This window comes from Natator depressus, chromosome 1 (genome assembly GCF_965152275.1).
Source record: "Natator depressus isolate rNatDep1 chromosome 1, rNatDep2.hap1, whole genome shotgun sequence".
NCBI lineage: Eukaryota > Metazoa > Chordata > Testudines > Cheloniidae > Natator > Natator depressus.
The window spans coordinates 171,662,678-171,684,893 of record NC_134234.1 but is presented as its reverse complement, the minus strand read 5'-3'; positions in this window follow the sequence as shown (position 1 = coordinate 171,684,893).

The following is a 22,216-nucleotide window of genomic DNA, read 5'->3' as shown; positions in this document are numbered from 1 at the left end:
ACTTAAATATACAGTTAAGGAGAAAATATATAGACAAAAAAAAAAACAAATTCAGCTTTGGTCAAATTTTTAAATAATATGGAGCAGACTCTCCTCATGTCTAAGCTCTGCTCTGTTATGGCTCCTTGGCCCTGTGGTCCAGTTTATGCTAGCCCCAGCCTAGCAGCCTTACACTGTTGGTATATAGGCCCTTATGGACCATGTGTCAATGGAGGATTGGTGTAGCAGAACTCCACCACACTGCTTCCTCATCCTTCCAGCCATCAACATGACCCACTGTCCCCAAATTGTTCCCTATGCTGGGGTGGAGGTGGGCTGCTGGCATAGGAGATGCCCACCCTATCCCATTGAAGAATCCCCTTCCACCAAAGGAGTTATCTGCTAGGGAGCAGCCAGAATCAAAACCTGGCTCCATCGAGGCCCCTGAGCCACAGCACAAAGGGTCTGAAGTACAAGTCAGAATCTGGCTATATTCATCTTTCTCCAATCTTATCGTAGCAAAGAAAAGGTGGGGTCTCTATTAGATTATTGAATTATTCAGTACAAAGTCAGTCACCCAATTTTAAGTGGGGCACTGCAACTTAACTTAGTTACATTGTTACTCATTAAAAGGTGAGAAAGTATCTGTCAGTCCTCTAGGTACTTATCTGCCATCCACCATCCATCTTGGTAATTATGTGGCCTCCATCGACCTTTGCACCTTTGCTGCAGCTAACAATATACTCACTAAGAAGTACCCCAACTCCCTGAAGACTTGCTCCTTTGAAGCTCCCTGCTGACACATTACCAGTTCCGGGGCAACAGAAGAATTATCCATGTATACAACCTTCATCTAGATGTTATCCTGAAAAGCTGGGACTTGTTCACAGCACGCTGAATTCGGATGAAGGTTATTCATTTTACTTAGAATTGATTCTATTTTCTGAACAGCAGATGTGCCGCTGTTTGCTCTGTTGATTTGTTCTGTGGTTCCAGTATTCCACAGTCAGTCAGTCTGGTTTACGAGCACAGGTGGGAAGAATCACAGATGGAAAATGGTTCTTCCCTGATGCTATGGGAAATGTATTGTTGTACAGTATGTTTTTTATTGTGAGAATTCCAGTGGTGGAGGTAGCCTTTAAAAAGAAAGTGTGAGATTGTGGGGGGAAACACTGATCTGACCCACTAACTTTGAAGTTAGTTATAGACCTAATTTGACAGGTCTCATTTTCATAAGGAGAAGGAGAACCCCTAAATAATTGTTACCAGTGTGGCTCTGCCAGTTTCATGCTCAGAACATTTCTCTTCTTTGCTTTTAATATTTTTTACAGATCCCCATTACACACACACACACTATCTCAAGAATTATAGCCCTAGAGAGTTAGAAAATTATAGTTTCAGTGTACTGTAACTTACTGTGGAGATCACTTTTCTGGGCCTTTCCATCAAATGTGGCTTATTTTAAGCTAAGATTGCTGTGTCTTTATATGCACTGAAGACAATCAATATATCCTCCTAGTTTCAAGGATGTCCCTGTGACAAACTGATTTGATATTAAGTCAATTTTAAAGTCCAATTGTTGCTTTGTATCTTATTATTTCAAGGATGGTTTCATTAGTTACATCATTCTAATGTCTATATTTGTAGGTGACGATGGGTTTCCATTATAGTCACAACTGTGACACCATTTTCCTTTCCTCCAACTTCAGCAGAGGACAATTGCAGTAATTCACTTAAGTCTATTATAAAACGGACTTTTTGATAATGAAAAAATAGTTTGAGATGAAAAATAAGTCATACAGACCTGTAAAGTACTTAGAGAGTATAAAAGTCACCTTCAATATGCTATTTATAGTGTGCAAGAAGAAAACTAGAATTGGAAAGAAGCGACACTGTCAGGAAATAAGCTGCCACTGTTTGACAATGGTTTTTTTTGCCATTGGCACTATTCTATTTTGTTTTGTATTTTCTCTATCAAAACAGCATTACTTTATAAAAGCCTCGTGGAAAGATTTCATTTATTGACCATGAGCACTGTTCCTTCACAGCAAAATGAGGGCCCATATTTCTAGAGAAATCTAGACTTGGCAGGTCACAAGACTTTAAAAAAAGGGTGGTTAAAAAAGAAAATATGCTCCTTCAATATCAACATTTTCAGAGAGAAAATAAAAACATTCAATTTAGAAAATGTAAGTGTATCTGCTAAAAATGTAAACATTGAACTTACAGTAAATTTAGAAATATGTTAGTGTTGAAATATGACATCTAGTCCATGGCTTAAAAACAAACGAAGAAAACCCAACAACCTTGCTGTTCCATGGATTCTCTCACTAAGTAGTCTCAAGAAAAAGAAAGTTTTACATTTTACCTAATTAACAATATTCCGTGGCATTTCCTAAACCATACAGTGTCTGGAGTCTAAATATAACGGTGGTTGCGGTCTTTACTGGATTCATTTTAATTCAGCACCTCCAGTCACTTTGGATGCACCTACCCATACATCTGACCATTACTGGAATTGTTCCTAAGTGGCATACTGAAGACCACACAGAAAGCCAGTGGCAGTCAAGCATAACATCCATGATGATTCCCAGTCTCATGCTGTAGCCATTGTATAACACTGCTTCCTTATTACTCTCTGGTAAGGAGTAATTCCTCTGTTGAGGTCTCGGAAACTGGAATGGACTAATAGAATTCACAAATGACATCACAATGAAAATCTCCAAAGGCATTTTTAAGCAGTTCCTTAAGCTATTAGTGGAGACAATTTCCCTAGCAATAAGTCAAAGATTAGTTTAATTTAAAGGTGAACTACTTTTTGAGACATGCCACAGTACTTTATGTGTTGAATTTAGAAAAGGGAAGTAAAATAAGCTACAGTGCATATAGTTAAAATAGGAATCTCTAACTATTGCATATAATACAATTATGGAAAGTAAAAAAATGTATTTTTGATAGTCTTATGCTCCATGCTACTCTAAGAAATCACTTAGTTCTGCATCCCTGTGGGCCTGTAAAGTTTATTTGCCTCGTTTTTCAGGCAATAAAACATTGTTTTACAGTTAGCTGGGTATTCCATTTTTATAAAAGCAGCTATTTATTCTATATTTAACATGTTGGTATTCACTGAATGTCATTCCATTCCTGTTGGAAATTTAGATTTGTTTACCTACAGCTGAAGAAACTAGATAGTTACAAATAAATAAGCAAAATAATGAAGCCTAACTTGACTTGTAGAGCCATTTCTCTTATGTTCAAATCTTCTTTTGCTGGATTGGTATATTAAAGAAATACAGCCAGCATTTCCCTAGATAAATGAAGCTGGGGTTTTAATGTTTTGCTTGATGTCATGTACGTAAGAATCCAAATGATTGTGTTAATGAAATATTTTCTGCACAGATTATTTGACTTAGAGTAATGCATTTTTGGCAAAATCTAATTCTTAATCACAGCAGCTATTGTAACAACAATAGGAACAATTACCAGTACAAATATATGCAGTGTTCAACTCCCAGCAGCATTTTGGTGGATAGAGAAGTACAGAGGCCAATAATAGTGTCACAGACACTGAAATTTAATAAAAATATAATACATAATGTATTGCCTGCATCTCAAAGGAGAAAGCAAAATAAAAAAATGGATACATTTAAATACTAATTTTACTCTTTATCTTCCACCATTTACCTCACAACATTAGCTAAACAAATCGTTCTATTGTTTAATTAAAGTTCAACATGATGGGCTTTAATTATTGAACACACATAAACCTTCAAAACCTTTGCAGTATTTATTGTCCTGCAAAATGTCTTCTCTCTTACCCTTTTAATGATAGGCTATTAAAAATTAACTAAACACAAAGTGCCTGATCTTGCACTGTTTACCCAGACAGTGCTCCCAGTGAAGCTGGTGAGTTTATCGACTGAGTCAGGCTTGAAGGATCAGGCCCAAAGGATAATATGGTTTGCGGATTACCAATATATTTCAGAACAAAGGGCCTATTCTTCCACCACTGAAGTCTATTGCAATTTTCACACTGGGTGAAACTCAGCCCTGTGTAGAGAGCCTAAAGAAGGTATATCCACCTCTCAAGATCCACTAATACCTTATTTATTCATTTAATTTCATATATATAGATACCTAACACATGACCTGTAGGTGTTCTGACAACAGAACATATCTTACATGCATATCTATATAGGGATATCACTCTGCTGCCTAACCCCAATAAATGAACATATCAGCGTGTAAACAAAGTAGCCAAACATAGCCCAGTGTCACTCTGCCCATCATCTTCCTCACTTCTGAAGCAGGCCCTTAAAGGTCCATAATACTGGGTTCTTTCTGGACAAAACTGAGAAGTGAGTACCAGAGCCAAGAGGGGCCCTTAAAGGAAAATGTTCTATCCACAGCCCTGTCTCTTTTCCAGAAAAGGGGGAAAGAGGGAGGATTGAGTTCTAGGTTCTTTGCTGATCTCAATGATTTTTAGTATTAAGTAGAACATAGTCCTTATTCAGGCTCTGTGCAATGGAAACAATTGTATCCACAGACATGTACTAGAATAAGACCAAGCTCTGTGGTTGGTATCTACAAAACTGTCGAAGTGAATTTAGCACCTAAATCCCATTGAAAGTAAATGGAAGTTAGGTGCCTAACTCACTTAGGCAAATTTGAAAAACTTACCCTCAATTCCTTGAGCGACAAGCATTGATATCCTTAAAAAACAAAACAACAACAACAACGTGCACCACACAACGGGGCTTTTTTTTTTTTCCATTTTAAGGATAATTGTACAATCTGACAATCGGCATTCAGGTTTAAATATTATGCCACTTAAAAACACATATTCAAAACCAAAGAGAGAGGATTTTATGGGAAAATCATGAAAATGTTCCCGAATGAACATGTTGCTTTTCTTGTCCCTCTTGAACAAGGACATTATGCAAATGGTCACTGTCAGCTAAATCTGCTTCAGGTAACTTTGGCATATGCTTTCCAGATGACCCACACTTTTTGCCTGCCTCTTTTCATCCCTCAATGACAAATCTGAATTCCCTAATTCAGAGAAAAAATAAATTATGTCATATTACATTTCAAAGAATCTAATTGACTTTACATTTCCCATTTTTTCTCAAAAGATTTGAGCTCTGCATCCTGACATGAAGCCTGACAGTTAGCCCAAGCTTTCATGGTTTTGTTGAAAGTAAGAAGCGGATATGTGTAAACCTTCAAAATAATCTCTGAGCTACTGAAATTCTAAACTTTTATCATAATTGGCATGCAATGTAAATATTTACATGCATTTTTCACTTTTTATAGCAGTGATCAGGGATGGGGGTCCATGGGGTTCCTGCCCAATGGCAACAGTTCAGTAGGAAAGTGGTCCTGCCCAGTGGTAACAGTTCAATATGGTGGCAATCCCACCTAGTGGACATTGTTCAGGTGGGGTAGGGTGACTCAGGCCCCCCCTACTCCATCGGGTTCCAACTCAGGGCCCTTGGAGACTGGTTCAGCTACTCACCCTTCTCCAGATGCCATCAGCCTCCAGTGAGCTTCCCTGAGCCACTTCCTACTTCCATCTGTATCCCATCCAGCTGCCGCTGGTCTCTGGTGATCATCGCCTGCTGGGCTTTTAGCCCTAATCCAAGCTGTTGGGTGCTGTGATTCCCCTGTTCACCAGTTCATTACAGGCTCAGCTCCTGTCCTCCCCAGAGCTCCCAGGACAGTCCTCCTCCCCCTGGCTTGCTACCCCCCCCCCCACTGAGCCGCTTGCCTGGCTTTTAAACCCCATTGCCAGCTGAAGCATGTTCCACAAGAATGTAGGGGAGGGGCATCAGTCCACAACTGTTCCTCAGCTCCCTTCTGGACAGTGAGGGGGGTTTCATCCTATCACAATCCATAATCCATGCAGACATAATCCACCTCTAATGCATGAAAAAAATTGAAAAGGCTGCATTTAAACTTGCTAGATTTCTGGACTCTATGAACTGTTGCTTTTATTGTCCCTTTTGGCATTCATGATCCTAGTCTTAATATTTTCTCTTGATGTACTGCAGATGAAAATCTTTTCAGATTTTTTTCTGGTTCATCTTATTTACTTTCTTTCTCTCAGATTTTAAATTGGGTTGCTGTTTCTGTTAGCTCCTCAATCTTCTCTCTACCTACACGGCAAGATATATTGTTAAATGCAATGTAACACAATTTTAACCTTCTTTATGCAGGTATTTTGTATTCATATAGCATATTTTAATCACAGAATCTACTGTAGTGGTTTATCATGCCTTGAACAAAACAAAACAAAAAAGTGACCCAGGAAGTGTGATATTTAAAACTAAGTAAAGTTGTTAAATAAGGACTTGCTAAATTGAGTTTAGTTTTGATAATTTTCAGCAAAATGACCCTTTTGTGCATAAATTAGATGCTCACATCTTTTCAATGTCCACATGCAAAACAAAAACAATTAAACAAAACAATGCTTTGAGTCTTTGCAGTATCTTCAATGCTGTGCAATGTAACAAAATTGTGCAGTTATATTAGGTTCTTCTCGCATACTGCTTATCAAAATACGAGCACAGTAAATAAAAATAAAGCATCAATTAGACTAAACCAATAGATTTATTCATAACAAAGTCTTTTAAATTCCAAGATTGAAATAAAGCAACACCATCTCTTTCAGTTTGTCTTCTGAAAGAGAATGTCTCTAACTGAAGAGGACAAGATTACACAGCAAGTTGCTGAGTTAAGCGTAAACTGTGTTTGTTGCAACATTTATATATCTGAAAGCTAATGGTTTCAAATTTGGAAGATGGTCATGATGACCAAAACATAGCACTGCCAATTTCACCAGACTCTAGAGTGCTCTGGTTTGTGCCGGGTACCACCTTTCCAGTATAGAAAGCAAACTCCTCTGCTGAAATGTCACTGAATTCAGGAATTGAAGTGTAATCCTCCTTGACATGAGACATTCCAGGAACTCTTCTGGGGTTGAAAATCCTTATGCATTTCAGGAACTTAATTGTGGGCTGAGCAATCTCAGTATCACTGATGTACTTCTTCAGCTTTTCAGCTGAATTGTCAACAGCCAAACGAAACAGGTGCACCAACTTGCTGCTTTAATCAGTTGTTACATTGCTGAAATGTTCGCCCCTGAGAAACCTGAGAGTGTTTTCCTCCAAAAACAGAGTCTCTCTCACTATCAAAAGGAAAAAAACCAGCAGTTTTTCCACTGTCTCAAAAGCAGAGTGTGCACTTTTATATGTGGCCAATAGGTCAATGATTGGCTTGCACATTTGGTTGATAAAACACAGTGAGATCTTCTGCTATAAACATTGGGTTTAATCTGAAAGCACTCTCGAGTTCCTGCAACAAATGTGGTGCTGAACTGCCACACACCCCTCCCATTTCTTTTTCAACAAAGCCATGATAATATTGAAAGTGCATTCCTTGGTACTGAACAGCAGCAAACCAGCTGTTCCATCTAGTTACTACTGGGTTTGGTGCCATTGTTGCACTGGGAGCTTTTTGCCTAAGGTACTTTAAGTACCTCACCTTCCTGTCCCCAACCATATAGAACATTTCTGAGAAAAAGTTTTACGAGTGCATTAACATCCTCAAATGGCTTATGAAAACTTTTCCCCAAGACTGATTATGTGAGCAAGGCATATTATATGGATGTTATTAGGAACCAGTCCAGACAGTACAGTTTTGTAAGCTTTTTTGATGTACGCAGCATTGTCCATGTCAAAGACAACCACAATTTTGTAACTTTTCAATCTGAATGACTGCTTGAGACACAGTGCTGTGATTTGTTTTCTGCATGAAGTGTGTGTCAGCTAGATAGGACACCTTCCCAGTACCGTCTTTCATCAGGGGTGCGAGAAAATGTTAAGAACATAGCGGCCCTCATTGTCAGTCATTTCATTGAATATAACTGACACGTAGTAATCCTTCACTTTGTCCTTAAGTTTATTTCTCTCGGTGTTGTAGACATCTGTAAGATATGAATCTTAAAGTTGGTAACCTCCTGGACTTGCACCACCATTCTTGACTCAAGTGTTCAGAAACTCGCATACAAAAGGATGGTCCATTTTAGATAACAATATGTTTTCAGCCGCACAAGTTAAGACCCATCAATGGACAACATCCAGTGCTCATGTTGTGCTATTGTGATTGTGTTGAAACAGGCTGAAAGTGTACACTGCATTTTTTTTGTGATTCTCCCTGCAATGCAGCTTTTCTTTTAAATGCTTTTGTGATTTGGTGAGATGGTTTGAAATTGTCAATTTCCTGTGATGGTTCAGAACAATGTTGCAAGTTTTGCAAAAGAGTTTTCCGCCATCTTCAAATACTTATCCAGGAAAATCTTGAATTCTCTTTTGTTGGTATATTTGCAATGTGGGACCTTTGTGGTGGCATTTTCAGGCAAAAATCAATCCTTGACCTCCGGTGTGATCTGACATTTTTCACGGTCTCTCTCTGCTAAGGGATATTATGCAATAACATGTGGTCATACATTTTAGGTGTAAAATTACATGGAGACAATTGTATAATTCCCAAGGGTGTTCTCAATGTGTGTACATCTGCACAGAGCTCATTGCACAAACAAGGCCACTGTATTATGTACCTGGGATTCAAGGTAAAAGATTTCTCTTGGTTTTGTTTTAGTTTAGGTGGTGCTCTAACAGACTAATTACAGAAGGCAAAATAAGCTGAACTGAAAATGCTAACTATTTTTCAATGTACTTTCAAAACCTCATTTAACAAGTGTAGAGAAAAACAAATTTAATTTCAAGGTTATTAAAAACACAAAGTCTCAGGGAGAAGCAAAGCCTGAAACCATTTTAATAACTTTGTCAAAAGTTTCCAAAATATCTTTGAAGGTTACCTTTTCCAAGCTGTACTTTGCTTCCCCCAAAATAAGTTTTGTTTTTTTTTTCTGGTCACCTACAGATTAATTCTCAAGCACTATGCAGTTTTTCATTTTTTTTCCCTTTTCTTTTTTTAAACTACAGATGCAAATAGTTCTCACTTTTTCTGCTTCCAACTTTCACTGCACATGAAACCAAGATTCATTCTTCTTGCATCCTTAAAGTGACTTTGCAGCTTTAGGTCAAAAGAGATCGTATAATACCAGTGAACCAGAAACGAAGTTGCAACAAATATACTGTCAAATGTTAACCGAAAAAAAGGACGGACCTTACTGTGGAACTTTTCTTCGTACAGTCCTACTAACAACAAAATGCTATAAGTGGATAGATATACAACCTCAATGAAGTCAATGGTGAAACCTCCATTGACTTCAATGGGGCCAATATGTCATCCTTTTATGTAATTCCACCTAAATAACACTGTTGTTAAAAAGTTGATGATCATTCATACTTTGTCTACATGAGTGTTTCCCCTGCTGTACCACTGATGGAGTTGCACTAGAGATAACAATGGTGGGATATTTTAGAAAAATAAGTCTAGTGCTAGACAAGTCCACAGAGAAATATGTAGCAAATATTGGTGTAAAATTGGTATAGAATAATTTATTGTCGTCACCACAAAAATCAACCTTATAAATGATGTAAGATGGTCAGAAACACACTAATACTCAGATTCTCCTCACTAGCAGAAAACAAAACCTCTCAGAATTCAATTCAAGAAATAAATAAATAAATGACCATCTATGGATGCTGGATCTAAAAAAAAGGCTGATCTATTCAGCAACCAGTCTTTTATTAATTATTATTATCACCTATTCAGATTCATGCTGATACACCCAGGGGGCAAGGAGACATACTGTTATCTTTTCCATGTTTATTTTTGCATGATTCATCATGAACTTCAAATGGTGATTGGACTCTAAAAATTGAATTTCGTAGCATATGTTGTTATACTTATCCAAAATTATTTCCCTAAGAGACCACGGACTGTGAATGGACCTGGCAACCTGTTTTTCATATTTTTAGGAAAATTATATGTCACTGCTGAAGTGAAAATCTGGGCAAAATTTTGCTGATGTCCACGGGAGTAGTGACATAAGCAAGAGTCTGCAGGATTGGGCCTCCTGGCTTGGGCCCATATCTAACTGTACCTAATCTAGGAATAGAGAACTTCTTTCTTCAAAAATAATCTGTGAATTTTGCATCGTTGACAAACATTACATTCACATTAACTTTATTTATAAAAAGTATTAAGATAAATGACATTTAAAAGGCAAAATAGAAAAAAACCGTCTATGTTGTCTATATAATGGGATCTCTTTGATGCACTTCTGGAAAATCCCTTTAGCAGTAATGGTTGCACTAAAGTGAGATTACTGCACTGCTTATTGGCCATTGAAAAATGTGTTTGATTAAATTTGAGATTAAGGATTTGATTTCACTCTCATGCTGTCTGGAGTGGCTCACGACCATGAGTGCCTACTTTAGGGCAGCCTATCAGCAAACAGGCAGATACCCCAAACTGGTGGTGTGTGCTATAATTAGATTTCACCAAGCCAGTGACAAATGTGAACTCCTGGATCACTATAACAGTCTTACCATGGAATCACAGACAGTCCCCTTAGATTCTCCAGTCTATCTTGCCACCTAGACAAACCAGACTTTGTGATAAAAGGTCACTTGAACCAAAAATCACACCACATCATTTGCTCTCAGTCCCAAGAGAGCAGTGTCTTACCCCAGACCAACTGGTACCCTAGATCAGTGGTCCTTAACCAGGAGATCGCGAGGTTTAGGTTTAGGGGCGGTCGCAAGTGCAGGGCTGGCATTATGGTGTAGAAAGCAGGGCAATTGCTCAAGGCCACATGCAGCCCCACAAAGCTAGGTTATCTGCTTCAGACTCAGGCAGCGGGGCTCAGGATTCAGCCCCAAGTGGTGGGGCTCGGGCCTGAACCCCAGGCAGTGGGGCTTGGGCTTCAGACTCCTGAAAGGGGTACAGTAGTCAGGAAAGTGTGAAATGTAGATTCTAGATCTTACACCAAAGACAATGCTGGTAGCCAATTCTATATTAAACTAACTAAAGTGTATTAGCCAAGAAAAGGAAATGAGAGTTACTGAGAGGTTAAAGCAAGTAAAATGTAGGCACAAGTAAGTCACAGCTTGCAATTCCAAATGGTGGCAGTGACATAATGAACTGCCAGTTTCCCAAAAATCTTTTCAGGGTTCCCAGATTGTCTCTGAAGATCTCCACTTTGCACCTGGTACACTTCCTTGTAAGAATTCAACCCGTCCAGAGATAGAGGTTTTCCTTGAATCCATACTTACAGCTTCTTCTCAAAGAAAACAAGCTGTCCATGTTACTACCCATGTGGGCTTTTCCTTTGATGATGGAAAGCGAGGAATACATTTGTAGTCTTTGACTTCCAGTCATCAAACACAATGACCACTTGCTTTGAAATTAGCACTTTTCTGTTAAAGTTCTTCATTAACATTCCACAAGGCTTCTTTCTCTTTATATGGGTTGTTTAGATACAGGGGTAAACACAATGTAAATGTTTGTGACTACATTACAACGGGATACAAATAAGTGAAAACAATGCAAGTAACATCCTACTAGTTTTCATGAAGTTTAAAGACAAAATACAATATTACATATTTAACAATTGCTTTGATCTATACTAATACACAAGTGAATTGCCTGGGGCTCTGGCATGAGCTGGCATTATCACACCCACAGAATGATGAGTATCTAACTCCTAAAAGGTGATGGATGCCCTCTACTTCCACCTAAAACCATTTGAGTAGGGGATACCCAACACCTTGCAGAATTAAGCCTTAACATCTCAGTTAGCAAATTCTAACCTGGCATAATTTCACTGCATGAAGTTCACCCGGGTTCAAAGTGACAAGATAAGGCATTTGCACCACGTAAGTCTCAATTAAAGCCTCAAAATAGTCCTATTTGCATTAATGGAATTTCTCATAGTAGTAGGAATTTAGTAGTATTTATGGGATCATCTCCTAGATATTTTATGTATATTTACTCTAATGCAAATAATTAATGTATAGTTAATACTATATCTCACAACTAATGGGAGGATTGGAAAAATAGTTAATTCTGTGTTATATAGGAAGGAAGATAGTGTATTCAGCAGGCTTGTTTTAGCATTTTTACTTTAACCATTATGTAACACTAAAATTAAATATCACATATGAATTATTATTAAGGAAATGTATCTCCAGAACCAACCTCTCAAGTGTATTATGCTAAGCAGGACATTCTGCATGTTGGTTGAATCTAGCTGCTTGTTCCTCTGAAGCAGGAGATGTGTGTATGAGTAAACTAGGGGAAGTGGACTGAATTGCCATTGAGGAGATCATGAATTCAAATCTCACCTTTACTGACTGACAGTTTACATTTCTGTGAACTTCATAGCTTGTATTACTGAGCAAAGCCTTTTAAATGAATATGCCAAAACTATACTCTTGGTAGTCCATCTTTAACCACCAGACAGTACTCCTCCCTAAGCGTCAGTAAAAAAGAAAAAAAACACAAACAAATAAAAAACCACCAAGAATCCTTTCCCAACAGTCCACTGTTGTCTAGCAAATATTGTGAAACCTACTGGCAAAGTGCATGTTGTGTCCCACTCTAGTGTCTGGTCTACAGAAATGATAGCAGTTACTTCTCCTGCTAAAATGGTAGATGTCTCCACCGGGGATCTGAAGGTTCAGGGATCAAATCCTACTACTGACGTAGCGAGGGACTCTTATGATTGCACATGATGGAATTTGTCAAGTTTTCGGGTTAAAATATTGTCATTTAATTTGCGCAGTGTGGAAATGTTCTTTTTAAAAAGGTGCTATGAAGAAACTACTGGTAGAAAAGCGAAAGCATTTTGGCAAAAAAAAATTTAAAATGTCAATATCATTCTCATTACAAAGTCTTTGAAATTGACCTGTTTTTTGTGTTCAGAATTTGAGGATTTTAAAAACATTTTTTCTTAAAAAAAAAACCAAAAACCCACACCTATCAGAATTATCATCAAATATATTATTGAAATGAAAACCCAGTTTTTGGCAAAGAAAGATTTTTATAACCTCTTGTGACAGCATATTCAATAAAGTTTCTGAAGAAAGTTTTTAAAGAATTAATTTCATAAACAAACAACTTTTGATCACAGGTATTCCATATTTGAGCCATTTGTCACACATTTTAATTGCTTAGGTTACATACCGGCAAATGTAAAGGTTGAGAATAAATTCTAGAGGGCCTAATCTTGAAGCTGTTATGACTACTGAATTTCCATTGATGTCAGTGTATGTTCCATATACAAGGCAGCTACTGAATCATGCCCAGAGATTCAAAAAAAGCATTTCACTCCACCATGAGTTATTATACATGCACCAACATGGATATTTACCAGTGAAACCAGACTGAAATCAGTAAGCAAGGCTTTTCGCCATAGATAAAAATGTTTCTTTAAAATAATTATCTATTGATATTTGATTTACAGTAGAATATATGCAGACAGACAATCTCAGCAAATAAGAGTAAATGTTAGGCACAGAACTAAACAGTTGTAGTAATTAAAATATTAGACAAAATTATAGAATAAAATAGGAGGGTAAAAGTAGTAAATACAAGAACCACCAAAGATGAAGGAAAGAAAAACATGATACAAGAAGAGAACTAGTGCAAGAGTGAGAGTCAAAATACATTGTTTATTAACATCTGACATGTAATTCTAGTTTAATGCTTTCAATTGTCATCTCACTCGTCTTCCTGTTAAGTAACAATTTCACAGGTATTTCTCATCCTAGGTGAAGCACTTGACTTTTTTTCCTCATTAAAGCTAGTAAATTGTCTTTCTCCCATAGAGGGGAAAGTAAAAAAAATGTGCTTCAGTCTGATCAGTGGAAACCATTGTTTAGCAGCCATTAATGGGGTAGTATTAAAAGATAATACAGTACTTTGAATACGAAATATTCCTCTAAAATAAGGGCCCAATCTTGCCACTCTCACTCACGGTAAGAAGCACCATATTACACAAGCAGTCCTTTTGAAATCAGTGAGATGCTGTGCACAGCATGATTCTGTTCAATATGCGTTAAGTGTGACACAGCTGGGCCCTAATGCACTTTAGATTTCATCTCTGGCAGTAGCTCCAAAAGTTCACTTATTCCTTCATTGTTACTTACAACTATAGATAATTAAGGATGCCAAGCAGCTTCAAGTAAGTCAATTTTCTATTATTTTTTTCTTACAGGTGTATTCTCCTTAACTATTTAAATTTAATGCTCACTTTTTTAATGCTCTTGATATCCATGCATATAATCATATAGTGGATGTGAAGATGTTTCAGGTAATTAGTATTTGACAGGATTCAGAGTAACAGCCGTGTTAGTCTGTATTCGCAAAAAGAAAAGGAGTACTTGTGGCACCTTAGAGACTAACCAATGTATTTGAGCATAAGCTTTCGTGAGCTACAGCTCACTTCATCGGATGCATACTGTGGAAAGTACAGTGAGGATGTTTTTATACAGACAGACCATGAAAAAAATGGGTGTTTATCACTACAAACGGTTTTCTCTCCCCCTACCCCACTCTCCTGTTGGTAATAGCTTATCTAAAGTGATCACTCTCCTCACAATGTGTATGATAATCAAGGTGGGCCATTTCCAGCACAAATCCAGGGTTTAACAAGAACGTCTGAGGAACAGTGGGGGGGGGGGGAGGAATAAATAAGGGGAAATAGGTTACTTTTTATAATGACTCAACCACTCCCAGTCTCTATTCAAGCCTAAGTTAATTGTATCCAATTTGCAAATTAATTCCAATTCAGCAGTCTCTCTTTGGAGTCTGTTTTTGAAGTTTTTCAGTTGTAATATCGCAACTTTTATGTCTGTAATCGCGTGACCAGAGAGATTGAAGTGTTCTCCGACTGGTTTATGAATGTTATAATTCTTGACATCTGATTTGTGTCCATTTATTCTTTCACATAGAGACTGTCCAGTTTGCCCAATGTACATGGCAAAGGGGCATTGCTGGCACATGATGGCATATATCACATTGGTAGATGTGCAGGTGAACGAGCCTCTGATAGTGTGGCTGATGTGATTAGGCCCTGTGATGGTGTCCCCTGAATAGATATGTGGGCACAGTTGGCAACGGGCTTTGTTGCAAGGATAGGTTCCTGGGTTAGTGGTTCTGTTGTGTGGTATGTGGTTGCTGGTGAGTATTCGCTTCAGGTTGGGGGGCTGTCTGTAGGCAAGGACTGGCCTGTCTCCCAAGATTTGTGAGAGTGATGGGTCGTCCTTCAGGATAGGTTGTAGATCCTTGATAATGCAGTTGGAGGGGTTTTAGTTGGGGGCTGAACATGATGGCTAGTGGCGTTCTGTTATTTTCTTTGTTAGACCTGTTCTGTAGTAGGTGACTTCTGGGTACTCTTCTGGCTCACGAAAGCTTATGCTCAAATAAATTGGTTAGTCTCTAAGGTGCCACAAGTACTCCTTTTCTTTAGTATTTGACACTAACCTTCTCAGCATGTTATCCTTCTGGTGTATACATCCAGCTTGCATTTGAAGAGCTCCTCCACTGCCTTGATCACCTATATGAATGTTTGTAATGAGCTTTTAGTTACACCTAGCAGCCACTATCTTGCTGTATGACAGACAGCTATTATTGGCAAAAGGGGCCCTTTCTATTGCCCTGCCTGCTTCTCATAGTACAATAGTTTTTAGTGAATGTATTAGCAGCTGGGTGTTCTCAAGTGGTTATTTAACTAACTCATGGGATTTATGATTGAACAAATGGAAAAACAAACAAACAAACAAAAAACCCAGAAAGTTTATACTCCCTGAAGGTAACACATGTTTCTCTATCAAGAACAACTGTCAAAGAAGGAGCTGAACAGAAAAAATTGATTGATTGCTGGCACAAACTTGCAACAAGAAATGACAGCAATGTCAGTGGTGAATTTTCATCCTGAGCTGCTTCTTTTCCAGCCATTTTCATCTTGTTTGTTACTTTGAAATAGTGAAGGTAAATAGAGAAATATGATGAAAGATAGATAATATTTATGCTATTCCTGAACAGTGCTCCTAGTTAATGGAACACTGTGCCTAAAAAAAAAAAAAATACAAGAGGGAAGCTGAGTCACTAATTTTTGAAATATAGCTGTGCAATTTGAGAAAGTGTATACTTGGCCAACATATCCCATTGTCCAGTGTAGGCTTTTTCATGTAATTGCAGCATAGCATTATCTCTGATATGAAGAACAAATTTATCTCCCCTTGTTTCTTGTGTGAGGATTAAAAATATGTAGAAGTTTCTCACAAGATCTTCAATTTACAAACAGATTTCATCATTATAAAGTTGATATTTCTGCTCACAATGGAAAGTGACATCTTAGATTATATTTGCCTGCTTCCAGGAAATTGTATTAAAAAGGTATCCTTTGAGTACGTGAACATTCAGAAGAGATAACAGAAGTAGTTGTATCTGACTTTTAATTGAAACTCAAAGCCAAATTGGGAAACACACATCATCATTATCTATACAACCACTCAGCTTCACAGGACAGCTGGAAAGGGACTACAAATAGAAAGCACTAGAAAGTTATTAGTGTTGGAGGACAAGTCACTCTGTGCAGAGGCAAGCTGGAAATGTATGCCACCAGAACAACATACTTTGAGGGTCAGTGGGAAATTAATGAGAAGTTGAGAAGGAAAGTTCACCCATTACTTATGGAACTTTGTCCCATATTTATATGTCTGAAGAACTGCAGCCTTTTGTGAGGATGTAACAGCATATACATTGTGCATGTAAAGGTTTATATAGGCCATTGAGACTTGCAAGTGGAAACTTTCCAGCCACTGTCACTCAGGCCAGGCCAGTTTGAGGTTTGCCTAAAAGGGAAAGGAGGCCTTATTACTGACAAAGATGAAGTAGACTGAGGGAAGCAGTCTAGGATTTAAGGCCAGCATTCCATGAACAGGGAAGGCTGAAATTTCCCTATCCCCTGAATAATGAGAGATCAGGTTGACCCCTGGTGGTGTCTCACTTTCAGAAAACAGAGCAAGGTGGGAAATGTACATCATGGGAGCAATATTATATAGCCTTAGCTCTTGGCAAAGATGGTTTGGAAGTAGGGGATGTATAGAAACAGAAACTTTTCTGCATAGAAAAAGCCAGACTAGCCAAGAGGTCTCTCTTGGAAGGAATGGGCAAGTAAGCTCATTTTTTAATTTAAAAGTACTTTGGAACAGAAACTTCCAAACAGCATTTGGAACAAACCCTGAGACTGTATATGTAGTTTAGATTCCGATTGGGAACGGTTAAAATAATTTTCTCTTAACTCATCCCAAAGATTTTATACTTTACTCGTCAGTTTATAACAGTGCATGTAAAATATTTTTGATTACATATAGTTTTACATCCTGTTTACAACATTTTCCAGGGAAAACGCTCATTATACATAAATTCATTCATTAATATAAACAAATATTCAGAGCCCCTTAACTGCATCCAATGCCTCTATTCCTCTAAACCTACGAAAATCAAAGAATAGCCTTTTAAAGATCAAAAATGTTGTTGGCACTAATGAGGTAGGAGACATACATCAGTTGTCAGGAGTTGTTCTCATCTATAAGCATTTTATAATTCAAGGGCAGCATTCTATCAAGTGTAACAATTTGCACATGCAATAGGGCTTGTTTAAACCCAAGGGTAATGCATATTTGTAATGCTAGCAAAACCTCTAATGGTGCATCATTTCTCAGAAATTGCCTCTGAGTTTTCACAGTGATTACATAAAATGAAAAGCAGCCATTTAAATACAATTTGTCTTCTTCTGGATCGGTTATTCATTTTCAATTTATGTTATTAGAACACAGGATACTAACGTATATCATGCAAAAGTAGGGAAAAAAGTCATAATTTAGCCTTGATTCTATGGACAATTTTCTTCAGAAAAGCATCACATAGACTATTTGTGGTCTTCAAACCAGGCCTGGGAGATCCCGGACAGCTGGTCTCCACTCACTGTCTACTGAAACCTGGTCTGCTGAGACGCTACTAGGACTATAGCCCCAGCCAAGACACCACCAAGGGGAGCTCTGATTGGAAGATTGCCTGACTCCACCAATTGGTCCAACTATGCTATTTAAGACAGAAGGAGGCACAGGAAATTTGTCTGAGCAACAGCTGGGTTTCCTGTTGCAGCTGCATTGGACCCTGCTTGTGCCTGCCATTTAGAAGAACAATCAAGTAGTATGAATAACAAAAAGTGAATGCTTAAAAAAAAAATAGAGTTCACAGACATCCTTTATCTTGACAAAGTACATCCAAGCTATTTGGTGAGTATTTGATTATAATGGATAATTAGAAGAAGGTCTGGATCAGTTCCTAACCAATTTGCCAACCAAAAACACTGGATTATTTTTAGCAACTAACAGTTTGGCCAACAAACTACACTGTAAGCATCTCTATTTTTGGAATAAGAGAACCTGAATTCCAATCCCACTTATGACCAAGAGTTCTTGGTGGCTCTGCTATGTAGTATAGTGATGATATGAAGTCCTGGATGGCCAGAGGATCATAAACATTGGCATCTGGCTATTGCCTTTGAAGTACAGATAGGCACAACTAAGAAACTCATACTTATGAAAAAATTATTACTAACCTGTTCTGTAACTGTTGTTCTTTAAGATGTGTTGCACATGTCCATTCCACTTCAGGTGTGAGCGTGTCCAGTGCACCACAGTCAGAGATTTTTCTCTTAGCGGTACCTGCTGTGTGTGGCAAATGTGCCTTCAGCCAAAAATGCACAACGGTATAAAGGGAAAAACCACTCCAGGTCCCCCTCAATTCCTTTTTATTGTACAGATTCCGATATAGAGAAGAAGGTGCATCATGGAATGGACATGTGCAACACATCTTGAAGAACAACAATTACAGAACAGGTTCGTAGCTTTTTATTTTACATCTTTCAGACCTTGTAGAGTGTGCTATCATCCTGCTTGGAGGGGGTACATTGGCAATGTCATAGCACAGATGCATGCAGGATCAAATCAAGGATGAAATTCTCTGCATCAAGACTGGAAGGCTTTTCATCCTGTCCTCAACGGAGACAAACAGCTGGGATGAGGACCTAAAAGACCTAGTTCCGTACAAGTAAAAAGCCAATGCTCATTTAACATCCAAAGTCTGGAGTCTCTCGTCATCCACATGAGATTGGGGCATAAGAGAAGGAAAGTAAGTAATCACCTTGATTGAGGTGAAACTCAAATACTACTTTAGTCAGGAATTTTGGATTTAGATCTAAGAATATCTTGCCTTTATTTAAAAACAACAAAAACAACTGTTTAAGGAGGGTCAGCTGCCAAAAACTTGTAACACTGCTACCTTTCTCATGGACCAAAAATGCTTTTTTCATAGATAGATGCCATAAAGAGACAGTAGTCATCATTGGTTAAAAGGGCAGACCCATCAAATGTGTTAGCACCACATTTAAGTGCCAGGGAGGAATAGGATCCATGACATGAATATAATCTGTTCAAACTCTAAGAATCTGGATGACATAGGATCAGAAAAAACTGAGAAGCCTGCAGCTGGTGGCTAGAAAGCAGAGGGAGCGACCAGGTGAACGCTGATTAAGCTAATCTGTAAGTCTTGTTTCAGCTGGAACAAACAGTCCAAAATATTTTGGATAGAGGCCAGGACAAGCCAAACACCCCTCTGCTTGACCATAAGGAGAATAGTTTCCACTTTAATAGGTAAGCTTATCAATCAGATGGATTCCTGACATTCAGGAGAATGCTTTGCACATTCTGTAGTCACTTGCCTCTTTAGACATTAGGCTGCTAGATAGAATGTGGCTGGGTTGGGATGTAGCAGGTGACTGTGGTCTTGGGAAATCAGGTTGGGCTCTATAGGTAGCATCAAAGGACACCTGGCAGAGAGGCTTATCAGGCTGGGGAACCAAAGATAGTGAGGTCAATCAGGTGCTATGAGGATCATGTGAACATGATCCTGCTAGAGCTTGTACAGTACCATGGGAAGTAGCAGAATGAGAGGGAAGCCATACTGTAGTTTGTCTTTCCAAGAAAGTAGGAGAGCATAGGTCAGTGATCCCCTACTGTGACCTGCCCTGGAACAAAAGAACTGGCACTTTTTGTTCAGACAAGTTGAAAATAGGTCTATGTGAGGGATCATCCAAGTTTGCAAAAAAATGATTCTGACAATATTTGGTCTGAGACACTACTCATGACCTCTGCTGAACGACCTGATCAGGTGATCCACCAAGCTGTTCTGAACACCAGGAAGATGGGAGGCTTTGAGATGAACTGCATTGGTGATACAAATCTCCAAAACATGTATCAATTCTTGACAGAGATAGTCTAATCTGGTCACACACTGTCTGTTCAGGTAGAACATCACTGCAGTTTGTCCATGAGGATTTGCAGAATCTCTTTCTGGATGGGAAGGAAAAAAAAGCTGAAACAAGCCAGATCAATGGCCCACAGCTCCTGAACATTTTTGTGGAGAGCCAAATCTTGATGAGAGCACAGACCTTGAGTTTCTTTAGATGAGCTCCCCAGCCTAAAGAAGAAGTGCCTGTAACCAGAGTCAGTGCAGGTGATGGTGGAGTGAAGAGAATTCCCATACACACATTGACAGGATTCATCTACCAATCCAAGAAGGGTAGTGTTCCTGCAGGTACTCAAATCAGCATCTCCACTGAGTGATGAGCTGGGGAGTACACTGACTTTAACCAGCCTTGCAACTGAGACAAAGTCTGACATGCCACATACTTGCAGGAGGCCATCTGCCCCAGTAATCTGAGGCACATTGTTAATGTTGTAAAGGGATGGGTTTGTTTCATGTTGTGTGGAATCTGTCTTGAGGTACAAATGCCCTGGCTACTGTAAAATCCAGGGTCAATCCTATAAACTTTGTTCTCTGAACTATGGTGAAGATGACTTGTCCTGTTTGATCAATGGACGCAGAACACTGAAGTAGTATCAGATCTTGGACAGACTGAAATGTACTTGGAGCTTGAATGTACCTCTTACTAGCCAGTTGTCCAGGTAAGGAAATACTTGCATAACTTAGGAATTCAGCTCCATTTTGAAAATACTCACAGGGCAGCATACAGGCTGAAAGGTAAACCATAAATTGATAATAGATGATGTTAAATAGAAATGTTAAGAATTGCCTGTGCCTTTGATGGACAGCTACATTGAAAGATGCTACATTGAAAGATACTGGTTTGTTGCCTTCAAGTCAAAGGCAACAAACCAGTCACCAGGATCCAGGAAAGGGGTGATAGAGGAAAGGATGATCATGCAAACCTTTATTTTGCTTATGTATTTATTCTAATTTTGCAGGTCCAGCATGGGTCTGAGGCCCCTTTTTGCTTTTGGAATCAGGAAGAAATGTGAACAGAAACTGTTTGCTTGGGATTTCCCAACTGTATCAAAGAACCCACTGAAGAAAACGGAGGAAGAGCTGGTGTTCTCTTCTGGATTTTCCCTCATTGTCTAGAGTGGTCAATCTGCCTACATGGGAAATCCAGATACCTCCATAGAGACTGTGGGCAGAATTGATTTCTTTTAGGGAAAGGTGTGTAAATTCCCAACAATTTCAACTTTGCCCTCAAATCTTTGAGACTGCAGAACATCTCACCTGTGGTCTGTGAGACGGGTGTAGGATCTTCAAAGGAGAGATCCCAGATTTTATGATGGCTCTCTTGCAGCAGACCCAGGACTGAAGCCATGAACACCTGTGCACAGATATTGCAGATGCCTTGGCTCTGGCAGACAAATGTGCCCCATCTAAAGGATGTTTGTGGAGAGGTCCAAGCCACTAGCTTACTCTAACAAGACCTGGAATTCCTGTCTGGCATCCTCTAGCAACTTTTCTGAGAATTTTAACACACTGTCCCAGAGGCAGAAGTCTTATCTGGCCAATAAGACTTGTTAGTTAGTGACAAAGTTGTAGGCCAGATGTGAAATACATTTTCCTACTAAAAAGCTCTAATTTCTTCATGAACTTTGGGGTAGAAGAGGTTGACCCTGATATGTTCTTTCATTGACTTCAGAGACAACTAAGGAACACAGTGAAAGCTAGGTATAAAAATGTTCGTAGCTGTGAGAAAGGACAGGATACCTTCTCTCAGTTCTCTTAGATGCAAAAGGCAGAGAGAATGGTATTTGTTGCAAAGATTTTGTAGCCTCTAGGATGGCCTCACTGATAGGCAGAGCCACTGTAGAAGGCCCCACTGAACCCAGAATGTCCACCAGCCTTT